Here is a 20461-nt window from a genome sequence, read left to right as displayed (position 1 = left end):
GTATCTTGATTTTACTAATTGGATGGTGTTATGTTATTGTTATGATATAAAAAAGTTATATATGTTAATTTTCGGTTATAAATTTTTGCATCTTTAACAATCTTTTTTAAAAATATTCAAGAATCTATATGTAGTTAACTTTGTAGGACTGTAAGAAACAATAACCTATTTTTGTTTGAATTTCTTGCATATTAGTAAGAAGGATTTCCATGTGAAATTAATAGCTTTTTTTGTATCATGCTATGAGATTTTCTTATTTCAAACTATTAATTAACTATATTTTTGTCCAACGATCATTTTTTAAACACTTTTTTCTTTAATAAAGTAACGTGTACAAATTTGAATTTCAAACATATAGCCGTTGGTTAACGTTAAAAATATCGACTTGTTTGAATAGAACTTGGTACTTGCCTTGGATTATCTATGCTTCTCCTTGTTTCATCTATTAACAAAAGTTTTCTAGATTATCTCGTCAAATATAAATTTTCATCCATTTCTTCTTTAGTCATGCTTGTTTATTTCTCTTTAACCGGAATAATAAAGTATTTGATAACCATTCGAAGTTCAAGAATGATCTCACACCTTCAAATGATCTTTCTCAAGAATGATATCACGTCTTCAAATGATCTTTATGTGGCAAAAAAAGTCTTTAAAGAATATTATAATGTCAACTCTAGTTGGCATTGTCACAATCTACCACTACTCTATTGGATCGGTGTATAGTTGTGCTCAATTTCTGGGAGCTGCTGGTTGTAAACGGTTCTATAACATTGATAATGAACAAAGAAAGCACCATTGTGTTGGCTGTCACAAAGAAAACACCTTTGTGTTGACTCACGGACGATAGTTTAATGTCCTTGGCCAAAAACTGCACATGGCTCGAGTCAGTATCAATATCTTTCGCAGATGGAGAGTTTTCGTTATTGCCTTCGTTTTCTCTAAAAGGGATTTTAAGTTTGGTTAAAAATGTGCCTGGTGAAAAGCTTATTGCTTGACGGTGCTTATTGTTTTAATAATGCTGGATTGGAAGCTCTTTGTGGATGTGAACATCTGCAGACTTTGGAACTTATAAGGTGCAAAGAGATAAGTGATGAAGGGTACAACCACTATCCAAATACCATATACTATTTACAGAATGCCTTGACTGACCCTACACACATTAACAGTTTACTTAGATAAGGGTTCCCAAGACTTAGTTGTCTCGAGAGGGTCAATCACATGGTTGTCAAATGTCCTTTTCTCTTTTTTATTAATGATGTTGTGAGACGTGTCATAATCGGAAGAACAGTCTCTAGGATTCCATGTACGAGCAGATTTCTATTTTTAAAAGTTTTTTTGAGACTGTCTTCTTCTTGGTTTTAAAACACCATCTTCGGATATTTCAATCTTTGGATTTCTTTGCTGCTTTCTTTTTGATGAATTCTCAGACTTTTCAGTTTTCACATTTCTTTTTGCTCTCTCCTTCTTGGTTGTCCAAAAAGGAGGTTTGTCGTCCTTTTTATTTTTGGATCTCACATCCATTTCGCTGGTAGAACTGTCAGGTTGGTCATTTCTTGTTCTTGAGCTCGGTTTAGCTCTTGAACGGAATTGATTAAACCTACTGTTCGTTTCTCTTTTCATTTTATGCCAGCTCTTGTAATGTCTTGCAAGGTGAGACAGGTTACCGCACACAAAACAAAGTTTTCTTCTATCTTCCCTATAGAAACCGTCAGAATTATAACACATAGGTTGTGTGATGAATAAGGAGATGGTTGTACGGGAACAAACAAGCTGTTAGATAACCTCGATAATCAAAAGCATTTGTATAGAAAGAATTAACATAATCTTGTGGATAATAACCATAGTAGCTATTATAAAATTGATAGTACAGTTGAGGTTGATAATGTTGATTGGTGGATTGATCACGATAATCAAAAACATTTTTATAGAAAGAATTAACATAATCTTGCCGGAAAACCGCGGATTCGCCGGAAAAACGTGTTTTAACTCGTTTTTCACCGTTTTTCGTCTCGTTCGATCCAGATCTGAGCTAGGGTGATCCCTAAGCTCATCTTTGGTTCAGTTTATACCTGATTCCATCCGCATCTAGTGACTTAAACGGTTTAACGGTGTCGGCTCGTCGTTTCGTGACCATATCTAACGGGTTTAAGTTAATAAAACATCATACTAGTATTACCGCGGGTCGGTGCTCGGTTTCCCTCTTGGTTTCGGCTAGAGAAAAGGGAGGAACTAGAGAGATCTTAAGTGTGTGTTTTGGTGGTGTATGGAATATATGTAAAGTGAGGAAATAAGTGGTGATTATGGTTTATATATTTATGGATCATGGGCTTAAGCCCATGGTCTTTTCTTCTTTCTTTCATAACCCAAGTCCATAACCCATATCCATTTACCCAACACTAGCCCAACTCATATTCAATTTATCTAAACCGATAACGACCCACTATAAAATTGACGAAATTTATGTTATTATTATAGCTAAAAGTAGGATGTTACAAGTCTTCCCTCCTTAAAGAGGTTTCGTCCCCGAAACCTAACTTTTACATAAACAAATTCGGGTAAAACTTGCGCATCTCATCCTCAGCTTCCCAAGTAGCATCTGAACCCTTGCGATGCTTCCATAGCACTTTCACTTAAGGTATAACCTTGCGACGAAGTTACTTCTCCTTGCGGTTGACTATCTCGATCTGTTTTTCAACATAGTTCAACTATTCATCAACCTCAATATCCATTAATGGCACATGGGACGTGTCATCAGCTAGACATTTCCTTAGGTGAGAAACATGGAAGGTTGAGTGAATTCCTTCTAGCTCTTCAGGCAATTCCAGCTTGTAGGCCACTTCACCTATACGATCCATAATCTTAAACGGTCCAATGTACCTCGGACTCAACTTTCCTCTCTTCCTAAAACGAATAATTCCTTTCCAAGGCGAGACCTTGAGCATCACATTGTCACCGACGTTAAACTCAATCGGTCGCCGCCGCTTATCAGCATACGACTTCTGTCTGTCTTGAGCGGCTTTCATTCTCGCTTTGATCTGATCGAACTTTGAAGATGTTTCTTGCACGACTTCCAAACTTCCTATCTCTTTCTGACCAATCTCTCCCCAACACACCGGGGTTCTACATCGTCTTCCCTATAACATCTCGAATGGTGGCATACCAATACTTGAATGGTAACTGTTGTTGTAGGAGAATTATGCTAGATGCAGATGATCATCCCAACTCCCACCAAAGTCTAAAACACAAGCATGTAGCATATCCTCAAGGGTTTGGATCGTCCTTTCAGACTGTCCATCTGTTTGAGGATGATACGCCGTACTGATGTTCAATCTTGTTCCCATGGCTTCATGGAACTTCTACCAATACCTCGAAGTAAATCGGGTATCTCTATCGGATACGATCGACACCAGAACTCCATGCTTAGACACAACCTCTTTTATGAACAAGCTTGCTAACGTTTGTGACGAGATAGCCTCTCGTATGGGCAGAAAGTGAGAACTCTTGGTCAAACGGTCCACAACCACCCAGATGGTATCATGATGCTTAGCTGTACGAGGTAGCTTAGTTATGAAATCCATGGTGATGTGTTCCCATTTCCAATCCGGTATCTCCAAAGGTTGCATCTTTTTATAAGGCTTCTGATGTTCTGCCTTGACTTGTAAACAAGTTAAGCACTTACTGACATAATCTACGACGTCATTCTTCATTCATGGACACCAATAGTCTCTTTTCAAATCTTGGTACATCTTCGTAGTTCCTGGGTGAATCGAATACCTTGACTTATGAGCCTCATCTAAGATTCGACCCCTGAGATCTCCATGGCGTGGAATCCACATACGGTCAAAACTAGTCTTAACACCATGCGTGTTCTCTATCGACTCGTCTTGCTGACCGAAAATCCTTTCTTTCTTCACTAGTCCTTCATCCACCAGCACTTCTGACTGCACTTTGATGATTTCTTCCAATAGACTTGAATTCATGATCAACTGGTACAACTTCACTGTTGCAATGACTTCCTCATTTTTACGACTTAGCGCATCAGCGACCACGTTAGCTTTACCAGGGTAGTACTTAATATCACAGTCGTAATCCTTCATCAACTCCAACCATCTTCTTTGTCTCATGTTCAATTCTTTCTGCTCGAAGAAGTACTTTAAACTCTTATGATCTATGTAAATGGCACACTTAGTACCATACAGATAGTGTCTCCATATCTTGAGAGCATGCACCACTGCTGCTAGCTCCAAATCATGCGTCGGATAAGTACTTTCATGGACTTTCAACTGTCTAGACGCGTAAGCTATCACATTTCCCCATTGCATCAACACGCAGCCTAACCCACGATGCGAAGCATCAGTACAAACAACCAAATCCTTGTCACCATCGGGTAAAGCAAGGATTGGATCTTGCGTGAGTCTCTTCTTTAAATCCTGAAAAGCTTCTTCTTGAAACTTACCCCAACTGAATACTATCGACTTTCGGGTCATACAGGTCAACGGTGCGGCTATCTTGGAGAAACCTTCGATGAATTTCCTTTAGTAGCCAGCTAACCCTAGGAAGCTTCGTATATTAGTCGGATTCTGTGGAGTCTTCCAATTCGTTATTGCCTCAATCTTAGCTGGGTCCACGGTAATCCCTTCAGGATTGATCACGTGACCTAGAAATTGCACTTCTCGCAACCAGAAGCGCATTTCGAAAACTTAGAATACAACTTCTCTTTCTTCAGAACTCCCAGCACTTCTCTCAGATGCTCGGCATGGTCAGACTCACTTCTTGAATAAATCAATATGTCGTCAATGAAGACGATAACTGAATTATCCAACATCGGCCGACACACCCTATTCATCATGTTCATAAATGACGCGGGAGAATTTGTTAGACTGAATGAAATTACGAGGAACTCGTAGTATCCATACCGCGTCCGAAACGCTGTCTTAGGGATGTTTGCCTCTTTCACTTTCAATTGTTGATAGCCTGATCTAAGGTCTATTCGTGAGAACCAACTTGATCCTTGTAGTTGGTCAAACAGATCATCAATCCTTGGCAAAGGATATCTATTCTTTACCGTGAGCTTGTTCAACTCGCGATAGTCTATGAACATTCTCATACTTCCATCCTTCTTCTTCATGAACAACACTGGCGCGCCCCAAAACACTTGGTCTTATGAAACCTTTATCGAGGAGTGCTTGCAGTTGGGACATTAATTCTTTCATCTCAGACGGCGCTAGACGGTAAGGCGCTTTCGCGACGGGTTGGGCTCCTGGTACTAAATCTATATGAAATTCTATCTCTCGCTCCGGTGGCAACCCTGGGAGATCCTCTGGGAATACTTCCGGGTAATCGTGCACTATAGGGACATCCTTCATTTCTTTTGTCTCGGTCGTAGCGTTGACAACATACGCCAGGTAGGCATCGCACCCTCATCTTAATAACCCTTCGGCTTTTATCATTGAGATGACGTTAAGTCCTGAACTTTCCCTATCACCATAAACCGTCACCGCACTGCCGTCCAATGACTTTAGCTTTATTATCCTACTCTTACATACTATCTGAGCTTCGTGTGCAGACAACCAATCCTACCCAACACTACATCGAACCCTCCTAAGGTCATAATATACAAAGTAACAGGGGACTCATGTCCCTCTAATTCTATCTTACAATCCTTAACCATTTTCATTATTTTAACCGAGGCGTCACTAGCGGTTTCTAATATAAAAGTTTCAGACACTCGGCAACATTTCATTTTAGCTAATTTACTAAACGTCGTAGCTACAAAACTTCTATTCGCACCCGAATCAAATAATACTGAAGCAGAAATACCATTTACTAAGAACGTACCGGTCACAACATCAGGAATCTGCCTAGCTGGTTCCTGGGTTAGCATGTAGGCTCTAGTTCTCGGCCTCGCTTGATCAGCATCTTTCTTCTCACTCCCTCCAGCTTCACCACTCTTACAAGTCCTTGCCAAGTGACCTGTCAGTCCGCACTTATAACAAGCGGGCTTTGCATAACAATCTTGAGCAAAGTGCCCCATCTTACCGCATTTGTAGCAGGCAATTGACCCTGATCTACACTCCCCACCATGGGACTTCCTACACTTGCGGCACACCTCAGACCCAGTGCCCCACTTGCACTCTCCAGCGTGCATCTTTCCGCACGTCCTACATGACCTTTTCTCCCACACTCTCGGTTGCTTGTTCTTGGGGTTCCACATCTGAGTACCAGGTCGTTTGGCAGACGCGACCCACTTCTTCTCCTTCTTTTCTTCCATAGCCACCTCATCTATCAAGTCCTCATAAACCGTTTCCGTGAGCCCCACAGCAGAATCAAAAGTATCTGGTCTACCAGCCTTGACCAAGACACGAACATTCTATGGCAGTCCCCTAAGATAGCATTTGATCCCCTTGGCCTCGGTGTTCACCATATCTGGCACCAACCTTGACAGACGGTTGAATTCAGTGAGGTATTCGCGGTGTGTCATCTTCCCCGCCTTCAGACTCAAGAACTTCATCTCAACCTTCTCTACCTCTGCATCAGCACAGAATCGTTTCATCACTAACTCCTTCAAATCGTCCCATCTCAAGGCCTTGATCTCTTCTCGAATCTTTCTCTGCTCAACTGTCTCCCACCAGTACATCGCCTCCTCCCCGAATGATTGGGTAGCATACCCCACAGCTTGGTCGGGACGGAATTCGCTAATTCGGATAATTTTGTCCATCTCGGTTATCCATTGGAGAGTAGCGATCGCGTCTCCCAAGCCAGTTAGCTTTGGTTGATCACAACCTTTGAAAGACTTATAGTTGCATCCACCACGACCCCTTTTTCTATCATCCACCTTCACTGACCTAACTACACTCGAGGCCTCCCTCTCCCCTTCATCATTTTTCTTACCATCACTACTTGCCCCTTCCGCAGTTCTCGCATGGCTTCCAGCAGACCTTTCAAGATTCCATTTCTTTGCAGCAGCTGCTACCGCCTGAGCAATGGCAGCTTGAACGGCAGGGTCAAGTTGATGCCTTTCGTTGTTACTCGGATTTCAACCAGCTGCACTTCCTTCTCCCTCAGCGTTAGTAGCTGCTCTTACTGACGATTCTTGGACAACGCGTGGCCTACCACGACGTCCCGTACGTCCTCCTCTTCCAGCAACTTTCTTAGCTCCAGCCATTCGTATTCTATAAGGAAACACAAACGTCATCACTTAAGGAACCATTTAGTACAAGGATAGTAAGGCTAACAGGTAATAACAGTGGCCAGCTGTGATTAGCTGCTCACGTTACCTTCCGTGTCCTATACACTTCCTCTTATGAGTCTATTTGTGCTAGTTCTACTTTTAACAGTTAGACACTCAAACAGTTCATATCATCACATACTCCTATCCCTAGCCATTAAGCTAGCATTCATACATTCTTTATTTAGCAGTTACGCAAACATCCGGTCATCATTCTACTTTACACGTGAATTTAATCTTATGCTTTACCTTTACTTAGCTTGCTTGAGTGACACATGGCATCCTCGTAAGCATGTAGGATGCTTAAATCTCTCGAACCTGGCTCTGATACCAACTTGTAAGGCCCCGTTACCGGTGCCTCACCTTAACGTTGGATTTACTCATCAACATAGTTCTAATCACCAGAGTTAATAAAAACTTTCGCGGAATAATAATAATAGTCAACCATTCATTACAAATACTCGTAACTTGTATTTTTAGAACAAATTAAAACATAGTATCAAAACATGATGACAAATCTTCCGATGCCAGCCTCTTCAGTCTTGCCATGTGTCCTGCTCAAACCAGCTGTCTCAATCTGTTAACCTGCGTGCATACTAAAAGTCAGCTACGCTGAGTGAGTTCTAGTTAATCAGACGACATACAATCCACATACTTACACATGTACCCGAAGGTACATGCCTTCATATTTACTTACATCCTTACATACATAGTTTCATTAATACATATACGTTTTAAAGAGCATTCTGCCCTATAAACTTCGCCGATATTATTAGGGTCGGTTCTCTGCATTCGCCGACATTATTAGGGTCGGTCCCCTGCGTTGGCCGACATTATTAGGGTTGGTCCCCTGCGTTCGCCGACATTATTAGGGCCGGTCCCCTGCGTTTAGTACATCGTACTATACCTGTCTTACATGCTTTCCTTGACCATATGTGCAATCTCCGAAGAGCGTTCACGTACCATTGACATATCATGCATAAATTATTCACACATCATATATATTCATACGTACATCATTTATACATCATACATATCAATCATATCTTTAACTGCCACTTGACGGTATATGCAATATTCGAAGATCGTTCATGCACCGTCAAGCAATTATCATACATAAATCATACAAGGCATACATTTACCATTTAAAGTAAGTGTATTAACTATCACATCGAGTATGCACACAGCCCCGAAAACATAACAAGGAATGGAGCTGGAAACTCACCTGAAGTCGGTTACGTTCACCGTTAATAGTTATTCCTTTCTTCAGTTGGGCACGGCTAACTGTATAATAATTACATGCATCAATTAACTATCACCACTCATCTCGCGTTTCTAGTCTAATTATAACCCTCAACGAACGGGTCAGAGGACAGCGCCCCTGTCAGCGGGGTCTAGGGGCGGCAGCCCCTTGCAAGGTCCAAGGGGCAGAGCCCCTGGCTGGGGTCGAGCTGCCAGGTAAGCTTGGAAAATTTTTATTTCTATTAACTGTTTTATCACATTTTCCATTAGCATTTTAAATCATTAATTAATTTGCTACTTAAAAGTCCAAGGGCTTCTTTGTAATTAAATAATTCTTTTCTAAGTCTAGGGACTGTTCTTGTCATTCCGTTAAACTTCTAATTCGTTACTGGTTCATAACGAATCGGCTTATCTTAGCGAACTGGTTCCTATACGAATTGAACCTTTTAACGAACTGGTTAGTAAACGAATCAGTTCATGTAGCGAATCAGTCCATGTAACGAATTGGACCTTCCAATTCGTTATCTTCAATAACGAATGATCACAGTTAGTTCGTCCTCTTATCTATAACGAATCGCTTGACGAATTGCGTCTAATTCGTTAACTCCCTGCTAACGAACTACTTCTAATTCGTTAATTTCCCGTTAACGAATTAGGTTAGGTCAGAGAATGTCAGAACATTCTCTGACATTCCTTACCCTCTCGTACCACTATTCCGGCGCCGCCGTTGCCGGAAAATCGGGTTTTCGCCGGAAAAACGAGTTTTGACCCGTTTTTCACCGTTTTTCGCCCCGTTCGATCCAGATCTGAGCTAGGGTGATCCCTAAGCTCATCTTAGGCTCGGTTATACCCGATTCCATCCGGATCTTGTGACTTAAACGGTTTAACGGTGTCGGCTCGTCGTTTCGTGACCATATCTAACGGGTTTAAGTTAATAAAACATCATACTAGTGTATTACCTCGGGTCGGTGCTCGGTTTCCTTCTTGGTTTCTGCTAGAGAAAAGGGAGGAACTAGAGAGATCTTAAGTGTGTGTTTTGGTGGTGTATAGAATATGTGTAAAGTGAGGAAATAAGTGATGATTATGGTTTATATATTTATGGATCATGGGCTTAAGCCCATGGTCTTTTCTTCTTTCTTTCATAACCCAAGTCCATAACCCATATCCATTTACCCAACACTAGCCCAATTCATATTCTATTTATCTAAACCGATAACGACTCACTATAAAATTGACGAAATTTATTTTATTATTATAGCCAAAAGTAGGATGTTACACATACACATATATTATATAGTGTGTGTATTGTCATACACCTTTTTCATAGATAAAGGCCCAATAGGCTCCAATTACATAAGGCCTCGGGTCAAACATACAAATGTAAACAAACTAGAAACGTAAATGAACTAGTTATAAATACGAAAGAGTAATAACAAAACCGGGCCTTATAGTCTGAAACGGGAGATTTTCAACATTATTTGATGTGATAAATAGTAGGGAACGCCAAAGTAGTTCAAAGTGGAGGGATTTGTATATATTTTTATATTTTATTTTTTTAATTTCTGTTAAATCATAATAATATTTTAAAGTTGAACAAGCTTGGTGGTAAGTGATTTTAAATGGGCCTCTGACCCAACCCGTTTGGCCTCTATACTTGTACATACCGAAGTTAGGGAAAAACAAACAAATATCAATTTCAAACGACCAGAAGATGATCAATACTATAGCATGAATTCATTTTGTTTTGTTTCGATTTGATATTTGTTGCAAGGTAATTAGTTCATTTACTTTTTCCTATATACTTAGATCTATATATATATATATGTTATGTTGCCAAGTTTAATATTCGTTAATTCCAAAACTGTTACTTAGGGTTTAAGTTTTCTGCAACTTTTAATATCGACTTGATTGAATTTTGGTTTTGTACAATCCTGCATAGTGGGTTGTCACAAACAGATCACATAATCGGTTTTAAGCATAAGACTATGATAATTAACCACATATATAGATACTGCTTTTATTTTTTATACATAATCGGTTTTAAATAGATCACTTGATTGTTGCGTAATCGCTTAACCTAGTTACTTTATCTCTCCTACTAAATCTATTAATATTTGAACCTCTATTTTTCTTAAATGTTTAAGTCTTGTAGTAGACTGTGTTACAGATATAAGTGTAGGATTAGAGAGTGTGTATATAACAATCAGATGAGTTGATACATTTGACTTGAGTATGTGTTATGAACGCTGCCCAAATGTGAATAACGTGCTAAATTCCTAAAATGGTAGGTTAATCATTTACGATTTGAATGTAAAACAAGGGCTGCCCGTAACTGACCGAATACATGTATGCTGGTCATGAGTTGACGAGATTATACATATGTTGCTCAAACGCTTAACCTTAAGGCAGGGCGTTCCAACGTTTTGGTAGCCCTAAGCAAACTAATAAGTTGAGGCATTTTAAAAAAAAAGTTTTTAATATAAACCCTCCTTTACCTAGACTTGAGGACCGGCAATTATAAACTAAAAAGGTTTATATTTGACGGAGTTACAAAGTTTTTTTTTAAATATGTTCAGATGAAATATATAAATAAAATTTTTAAAGATTATTTAGTGTGTGTGTAAACATGAAAATATGTTTAGATAAAATTTATTTTTTTAGCTTTAATTAATGCAAATTGTTTAATAAAAAGATTATAATCAATTTCTTTTAAAACTCCTTTTCAATTGACAAAATAGCTAAACCATTTAACATTTCTTGTGACTTTGTAGATCTTAAATAACTTTTTTAACAATTTTAATTTGAAAAACTAGAACACTTAACATAATTCTATAGGCAATGAATGCATTCGAAATTTTTTTTAATATAATTTAATATATCAACTTGTGTGTTAGATTCTAAATGTATAATATCTCTAAGTAATTTTAATTATTGAAATAGATCTAAAACAATCAATATCTACTTTATCATCATGATTCCATAAATCTCCTAGATGAACGTACTTCTTTTTAAAAGTTTCTTCGTTAAAAGAGTAACTTTTTTATACTGCCTAGATCTTGCGCTGCAGTTATTATGTATGATTTCTTGTTTTTTATAAATTATGTCTACTCCCATGACACTAAATTCAGGTTTTTTATTATTTGGGCCTCTCTGTATTTAACTCAAATTAGTCCAATCCAATACATATATATAAATATTTTTGGGGCTCCTATTTTTTGGTGGCCCTAAGCCCTTGCTTGGCCTAAGCTCTTGCTTGGCCTGGTTAGGAAGAAAGTCCGGCCCTGCCTTAAGGTGTTTTTTTTTAATTCATTTTGTTTTGATTCGATTTGATATTTGTTGTAAGGTAATTAGTTCATTTCACTTTTGCCTATATACTTAGATCTATATATATGTTATGTTGCTAAGTTTAATATTCGTTAATTCCAAATTAATTGTTACTTAAGGGTCTAAGTTTTTTTGCAACTTTTAATATCGACTTGATTGAATTTTGGTTAGTGGGTTGTCACAAATAGATGACATAATCGGTTTTAAGCATAGACTATGATAATCAATCACATATATAGATATTGCTTTTATTTTAATACATAAGATTGTTGCGCAATTAATCGCTTAACCTAGTTACTTTATCTCTCCTACTAAATCTATTAATATCTGAACCATTTTTTTCTTAACTGTTTAAGTCTTGTAGTAGACTGTGTTTAGATATAAGTGTAGGATTAGAGAGTGTGTATATATTTGCCGTTAACGAACAATCAGATGAGTTGATTAACTTGACTTGAGTATGTGTGATGAACACTGCCCAAATGTGAATAACGTGCTAAATTTCTAAAATGGTAGGTTAATCATTTACGATTTAAATGTAAAACAAAGGCTGTCCATAATTGATCAAGTACCTGTACGCCGATCATGAGTTGACGTGATTATACTTGTTGGTCAAATGCTTAACCTTAAGGTGTTTTTTTGTATGCCAGACTGGAGTATACGCATACTCGACCAATGTTCAAAAATGAATTTTATTTTTAAATCATTTTCCCTAGTTTTAAAATTTTGTTTCCGGAAAGAGAAGATATTTGTTTTTAGGTAAGTTGTCTCATTTAGGAAAGAAGGATTAAACGAGCCTTGAGGCTAGAGATTGGGGTTGTCGAATTTGGTCTCGGACAAACCTGCCTGCTTTTATGTATTAAACTTAATGGGTTGTCACAAATGGATCACATAATCGATTTTTAGCATAAAATTCTGTTGGGGTGGTCGAAATTGGGTACTTAAGCATGATATAATAGCTCTTGCCTCACGCCTCGCATTTCGTTATACTGTTAGGATATGTATTCTGAACTGTTATAATCCATTTTATAGAGCAAAAATGTACTGTAGATTTTTTTTAATTTGTTCTTTATCACTTCAGGTATTAATGTCTCCTTCCAAGGAAAACAAGGTCCTTAAGGCCAGTCTCCCAGATCAACTCATTTGGGAGATCTTCAGCAGAATCGATAAAACAAATGATCGAAATTCCATATCGTCGGCTTGCAAACTGTTCTATAACATTGATAACGAACAAAGAAAGCACATTCGTGTTGGCTGTGGCTTAAACCCTGCAAATGAAGCATTCACTTCTTTATGTCACAGGTTCCCAAACTTAAACGAAATTGAAATTACGTATTCTGGGTGGACATCAGAATCAGGAAAACAATTAGAAAACCCAGGCCTTTCAATACTGCCCAACATCTACCCATTTTTAACCGACCTCACCTTAAGTCATTGCACTTCTATAACCGATGCAGGCCTTAACTCCTTAACTTCATGTGCCAACCTTTCATCTTTGAAACTAAACGTGATCCCTGGAATTACGGGTTCTGGATTACTTTCCATTGTTTCGGGCTGCAAAAACTTAAGAAGACTCCATCTTGTTGGCTGTGAAAATATTATCGACCTTTACTGGCTTGATTGGCTTGGATTGCAACAAAGGGTTCATGATCTTTGCATCAGGAATTGTAAGGGTATTAGGGAAGGCCATCTCATTTTACACTCCGACGTTTGGCAAAACATAAAACGTTTGGAGTTTGAGCCTGACCCAAACGACACATACAGTCCGACTTTTGAGGCAGTAATGGCTAAGATATGGAAAAATAAAGAGGTCACATATGAAAACATGGTGGAACTTCGCCTAACCAATTGCATCATCAGGCCGGAAATAGGACTAGCTTGTATGTTAAACAGATGCAAAAACTTAGAGAAAATTCATTTAGACATGTGTGTAGGAGCACGGGATCGTGACATCAACGGGCTAGCCCAAAACTCGAAAAATCTACGGGCCGTTTTAGTAAGAGTTCCTTCAGATTCCTCTCTTCCAAGGTACAACCGAGTAAGACTCACGGACGATAGTTTAATGTCATTGGCCCAAAACTGCACACGGCTCGAGTCAGTATCTATATCTTTCGCAAATGGAGAGTTTTCTTTATTGCCTTCGTTATCTTTAAATGGAATTTTAAGTTTGGTTCGAATGTGCCCAGTGAAAAGCTTGTTTCTTGACGGTGTTTATTGTTTTAATAATGCTGGATTGCAAGCTTTTTGTGGTTGTGAACATCTCCAGGCTTTGGAAGTTATAAGATGCAAAGAGATAAGTGATGAAGGTTTCAAACCACTGATCGGTTCGTGCAAACTTGGAAAACTTGTCATGAAAGATTGCCCTCAAGTGTCGTTGAGTGGCGTGCAAGGTGCTGCTAAATCCGTGTCTTATAGCTAGCTATGCTATGGTCCAATGGATGTATTTAATGTCTTAGGTTTGTGATCTTTTAATTTGTAGCTATTAGTTTAGGAGGTTATATAAGACTTTATCTTAATATTTTGAGTTAATGAACTTTTGGTAACATTATGGACTGGTAAATTGCAAGTTACATGTATCATCTTAGCGATACGTCGGATCATCTTGCTTTGTGTTAATATTTTGGGTTAATTTTGAGAAATCGATCCGACCTTTGGAAGATGATAAGAATGGACGAGAAGTTAATAATGGAATCATTAACTTGAACACTCTCATCAAATACATCATTGTTCAAAATGTTTTTGGAATCAATATTATTACAGACAGGGTTGACAATAGATGAATCAAAAAGTATGTTTTTATCTCCACAACCCTTGTTTGTTTCCACACACCCCTTTTCTTCTACACAACCTGCTACATAAGATGAACTAATATTAGGACTAACTGAAGGAACAGCTGAATCAACAGTCTTGGGAGCAGCAAGAACGAATGTCTTTGAAATTGGCACATGACCAATACCATAGACCATTTCTTCCTCTGGTGGTGAGTTAAAATCAAAGTGAGGAAGGCTAGTATAGTTATCCTGGGTGGTACAGCAGAACTATCATAGCCTATACCAGTCTTTAATCTTAACTCCATTTGTGACCCAATTAGCTTGTTCAGCTTTTCAAAGGCTAACTCAAAGTTTTCTATAACAATTTTCTTTTGAGATAATTCAATTTCTAACTTGGAAATTTTAGCATTTAGTTCATCTATATGTTTTTCATGATGTTGAGCTAAATATGTAGCAAAAATGTACTGTAGATTTTTATTAATTTGTTCTTTCACTTCTGGTATTAATGTCTCCTTCCAAAGAAAACAAAGTCCTTAAGGCCAGTCTCCCAGATCAACTCATTCAGGAGATCTTCAGCAGAATCGATAAAACAAATGATCGAAATTCCATATCGTCGGCTTGTAAACTGTTCTATAACATTGATAACGAACAAAGAAAACACATTCGTGTTGGCTGTGGCTTAAACCCTGCAAATGAAGCATTCACTTCTTTATGTCACAGGTTCCCAAACTTAAATGAAATTGAAATTATGTATTCTGGGTGGACATCAGAATCAGGAAAACAATTAGAAAACCCGGGCCTTTCAATACTGCCCAACGTCTGCCCGTTTTTAACCGACCTCACCTTAAGTCATTGCACTTCTATAACCGATGCAGGCCTTAAATCCTTAACATCATGTGCCAACCTTTCATCTTTGAAACTAAACGTGATCCCTGGAATCACGGGTTCTGGATTACTTTCCATTGTTTCGAGCTGCAAAAACTTAAAAGGACTCCATCTTGTTGGTTGTGAAAATATTATCGACCTTTACTGGCTTGATTGGCTTGGATTGCAACAAAGGGTTCATGATCTTTGCATCAGGAATTGTAAGGGTATTAGGGAAGGCCATCTCATTTTACACTCCGACGTTTGGCAAAACATAAAACGTTTGGAGTTTGAGCCTGACCCAAACGACACATACAGTCCGACTTTTGAGGCAGTAATGGCTAAGATATGGAAAAATAAAGAGGTCACATATGAAAACATGGTGGAACTTCGCCTAACCAATTGCATCATCAGGCCGGAAATAGGACTAGCTTGTATGTTAAACAGATGCAAAAACTTAGAGAAAATTCATTTAGACATGTGTGTAGGAGCACGGGATCGTGACATCAACGGGCTAGCCCAAAACTCGAAAAATCTACGGGTGTTTGCAATAACCATCCCTTCAGATTCCTCACTTCCAAGGGACAACCCGGTAAGACTCACGGATGATAGTTTAATGTCCTTGGCCCAAAACTGCACATGGCTTGAGTCAGTATCAATATCTTTCGCAGATGGAGAGTTTTCCTTGTTGCCTTCGTTTTCTCTAGAAGGGATTTTAAGTTTGGTTAAAATGTGCCCGGTGAAAAGCTTGCATCTTGACGGTGTTTTTTGTTTTAATAATGCTGGATTAGAAGCTTTTTGTGGTTATGAACATCTACAGACTTTGGAAGTTATAAGATGCAAAGAGATAAGTGATGAGGGTTCAAGCCACTAGTCGATTCGTGCAAACTTGGAAAACTTGTTGTGAAAGATTGCCCTCAAGTTTCGTTGAGTGGCGTGCAAGGTGCTGCTAAGTCTGTGTCTTATAGCTAGCTATGTCATGGTCCCTTGGATATATTCAATGCCTTAGGTTTGTGAACTGTTTAATTTGTGGTTCTGACTTTTGGGTGTGTGCAACTATTACTTTAGGAGGTTGTATAAGACTTTATCTTAATATTTTGGGTTAATGAACTTTTTGTAACATTTTGGACAGGTAATATTGCAACTTAAAACGTTTCACTTAACGATATGTCAAATCATCATTGTTTTGCTAATATTTTGGGTTAATGTTAACTTTTGGTAACATTATGCACCCAGCTAAAGTTTTCTGGGAATTCATAATGAATATGGAATTTAATTGTTTAGAATTGTCATGGTTACTAACTAATTACTCCGATTTTTCTTCTTGTGACAGATTCTTTACCTGTTTTTTCCATTTCCATTTCCTTATCAGGCCTGGTTGGTCGTTACGTTTTCTTGATGGTTCTATCATTGAAACAAATCTTGTTTTGGGCAAGAGAAAATTAATTATATCTTGAAATCAATCTATGTAATTGCTATCAGTGGGTGGCTCGTTTATGTGCACTTGTCTTGGATAGTCGGGCGATTGAAGGCATTAAGGCGAATCGTGGTTGATTTAACCTCCACGATTCTTTCCGGTGTCATTTTGAATATCTGAAACATGCATAAACATTTCATTCAAACATAGCATCATATAAGTAGTCATAGCTTGCAAGCCACTGGACTTGTTTACACCCCAGTTTCGGAGTCCATTTATTCATTTTGGCTTCCATGTATGCATTTTCTATTTCTTCATTTGGGATTCCATTTCTTCGTTTTAGATTTCATTTATGCATTTTACCACGCATGGTCCTATTTACGCATTTGGCTTCCATTTCTTAGTTTTGGATTCCATTTCTTCATTTTATCTTTCATTTCTTCATTTTGGTTTCCAGTTATGCATTTTGGTTACCATTCATATATTTTGGCTTCAATTTCTTTCTTTTGTGTTCCATTTACATCTTAGATTTCTTTTAGTTGCATTTTGTATGCAATATTGTGGTTGCAGTTTAGATCAAATTAGGTTACTTTAGATCATAAGTTAGTATGAATAATGTATGCAATTGTATACAAAATTGCTACGCATTTTTAACTGTTAATAAGTAGGCATGCAATTGCTAGCAAAATTGGAGCTTAGGTTAATTGTATGTTTAATAATTTTGGTGCTTAGGCTAATCTGGTTAGTCAATGTGAACAAATTAAGTCAAAATTAGTAATTTAGTAAATGCACGGTTAATTGTATAGGTAAATCAGTTGGATTGAATATGTTATGATTGTTTATCATCAGTTGTTCTTAATCAGTTAGTATGTTGGATCGATGAAAGTTAATTGGGTAAGATGAAAGTCAAACAAAAAAGTCAAAATTTGATTTACTACAATTTTGGAGGGAAAATGTATAAAACAACGAGGGTTCAAAATTGAAATATCACAAAATGTAGGGCCAAAATTTGTGACTTGCGATATCAATATGCGAAACTCGTTAAATATATTTGGTCAAGGAAATAACTAAAAACGACGTGGTTTCCGGATCCGGGACGAGAGCTTCGACACGTGTTTAACTTCAACATGAGGAGATCTTCTAGTTTAATTGTTTTGTTATAAATAGGACTTTAGTTAGTTTTATGTGTGTGTATCCATGGTGTAAATCATCCACCCAAGGGGAGCTCACCTTGGGTGGGTCGGTTCTTTGTTTAATGCTATCAATCTTGTAACCGACAACGAGATCGTTCATATTTTATCTTATATTATCTATGTTCGGTCGCTTGATTTACCGCACCCGTCTCGACACGTTTATCGAGAGCTAAACCGTTCGGTGGTGTTTTGGAACCTACAATTGGTATCAGAGCGGGTCGAATCTTATGATTCAACTTTGCTATTGATATTCGGGTTCTATTTCCGCTATTACTCGAACCGAGACGTTAATTCCGTTAGAAGTTTGAAAATGTATATATAGGGGTTTTATTTTTTTGAATTTTTTTCTTTAATATAAAAACATCAGTTTCCCATTCCCACACTTAAATGTCACATTGTCCTCAATGAGACAGGAAAAAGACAAAAAATAAAGTACATTCAAATATAAGTAAGGTGGAACAGACTCCCCTGGTAAATATGACGATATTGCTTGCGAGTCGTGTCCCATGCCCTCCAATTCGAATGAAAGCCCCATACTTCAGTGCTCTCTACCAAGCTGTCACTTACGAATGAAAGCGGCAAGCAATAAGCAAATAGCCTCCCCACACTTGAATCAAACCATGTATCATCAATCACCCAATAACATCTCAGTAACCTGAAAGCAAATCAAGAAACAGCCGGCACAAGAAAACAAAAACCCCAAAAACAAAAATAAAAGTAAAACAAAAACATACTACCGGGTTGCCTCTTGAAATGCGCTAAGTTTACAGAAGAGCCTTCATCCGGACTCGCTCCCGAAATCTCAATCAGGAGGCTTTTCTTTTATCCAACCCCGGTCTAACCCGTTTAATTCCACCCGTCCAACATATTTAAACAAATAGCACATAATGAAACTTAAAAGCATTTTAAAACATTCAAACATGTCAGACCACCAATACTTAAACTTACCTGGACCAAACCTAATACGTGGCATATAATGTGGAAAATGGTTATTCTTGCATTTCAGTTTTCTCTTGTAACTCTTAATGTTCCATTTTTGAACCCTCAAAATGTGTTGATCAAAGCACTTTCGCTCCCTCTTCTGTGGCTTTGTCGATTCTCACATGGTGGCAAGGCAAACGTATATCAGCCGGCTTCGGTGTCGAACACTTAGTAATACATGCTTGATAGGTTAGCTACCTATTGATATATAAATATTTGAATAACTCAATCTGGTAACGCTAAAATGTAACGATTATTTTACTTAAACCTGTGAATTCACCAACCTTGTGTTGACACTTTTAGTATGTTTATCTTTGGTAGCCGAGGCGGGCGCGCGGTTTAGGACATGTATGCACAATTCTCATATGTTTTAGATTGCTTTTAAGTTTATCATACCAACTGTTGCTTTAAGTCGTCCTGTATTGACGCAACAATTTTCATTACTGCTTACGCTTCCGCATTTATTTCAGACCTGTATGTTTGGTTTGTTTTTAAAACTTTGGTAATAATGTTTGATATAACTAATGACTACGATCCTGTCAGTTTACACTCTCTAATGGTAAAATTCCGTTAGTGGATTTTGAGGGTGTGACATCATCATACTCAGTAAATCCCACCAATAGCAAAGTTATGGTAGGGTCTGAGAAGGGTAAGATATAGACAGCCTTACCTCTACCACATAGGAATAGAGAGGCTACTTCCGGTGAGACCTTAGCTCGATAGTAGTTTTGTATCAAGCCTTAGACATAAGGTACATAACACTCAACCATCATGACACCCCGATTGGTGCATGTACCTTTGTCTTTTGTCTATAAACGCCACCACATGATGCCTAATTAACCTTCCGTCACTTTTAACATTATTTTTGTCATAGCCCCTACCCCTATACCCCCGGAGGGAAGCCGTGAACATTGATTGGTAGTATCGGTGTTTATTAAATTATTTTGCAGCGGAAAATTTCATAAGAACCGTAGTTAGGAAAAATGATCAGAGATATAAAAACACCATGATTATTATTATCATAAACCGGGAATTTAATCCCTTTTGATACAAACATAAGTTTTATAGGGTTAAACCCTAATTTACAAAACACGTTTCTTTTATTCTGGTGACAAGCCACTTATTTAAGCTGGAAGCCCGCATGCATTATTCCTTTGTCTCTAACAAGTCACCTGAAACATGTTTAAAATATTTGATCAGCAAGAAATACTGGTGAGTACATTCATTTATAAATGACACATTTTACAGTTACAGCATTAAGATGTTTTTACATCTGCCTGATTACAAATTACCGAAAGGAACTTGTCACTCGACCGTATATATGAATGTGGTCATATTACTTATTGGCTAACACTTGTCCAATAAGTAACGTGTAATAGCCCAGTAGGCAAGCCTTGTATACAAAACCCCACAATACCAGTAGTAACCATCGCATAAGTCTGCA

General features: G+C 38.0%; 2 pseudogenes; both read left to right on the top strand.

Annotated features, from left to right (window-relative positions):
* Positions 1 to 12562: 12562 nt before the first annotated feature.
* LOC143608593 (F-box/LRR-repeat protein 14 pseudogene) lies at positions 12563 to 14210 on the top strand (annotated as a pseudogene).
* Positions 14211 to 15067: 857 nt separating this feature from the next.
* On the top strand, positions 15068 to 16398 carry LOC143608592 (F-box/LRR-repeat protein 14 pseudogene; annotated as a pseudogene).
* The last annotated feature ends 4063 nt before the right edge of the window (positions 16399 to 20461 follow it).

Source organism: Bidens hawaiensis, unplaced genomic scaffold, assembly GCF_021521415.1.
Source record: "Bidens hawaiensis isolate Kalapana, Puna unplaced genomic scaffold, B.hawaiensis_p1.1 tig00419396_1, whole genome shotgun sequence".
NCBI classification, from domain to species: domain Eukaryota; kingdom Viridiplantae; phylum Streptophyta; class Magnoliopsida; order Asterales; family Asteraceae; genus Bidens; species Bidens hawaiensis.
This window is presented reverse-complemented; position numbering and strand designations above follow the sequence as displayed.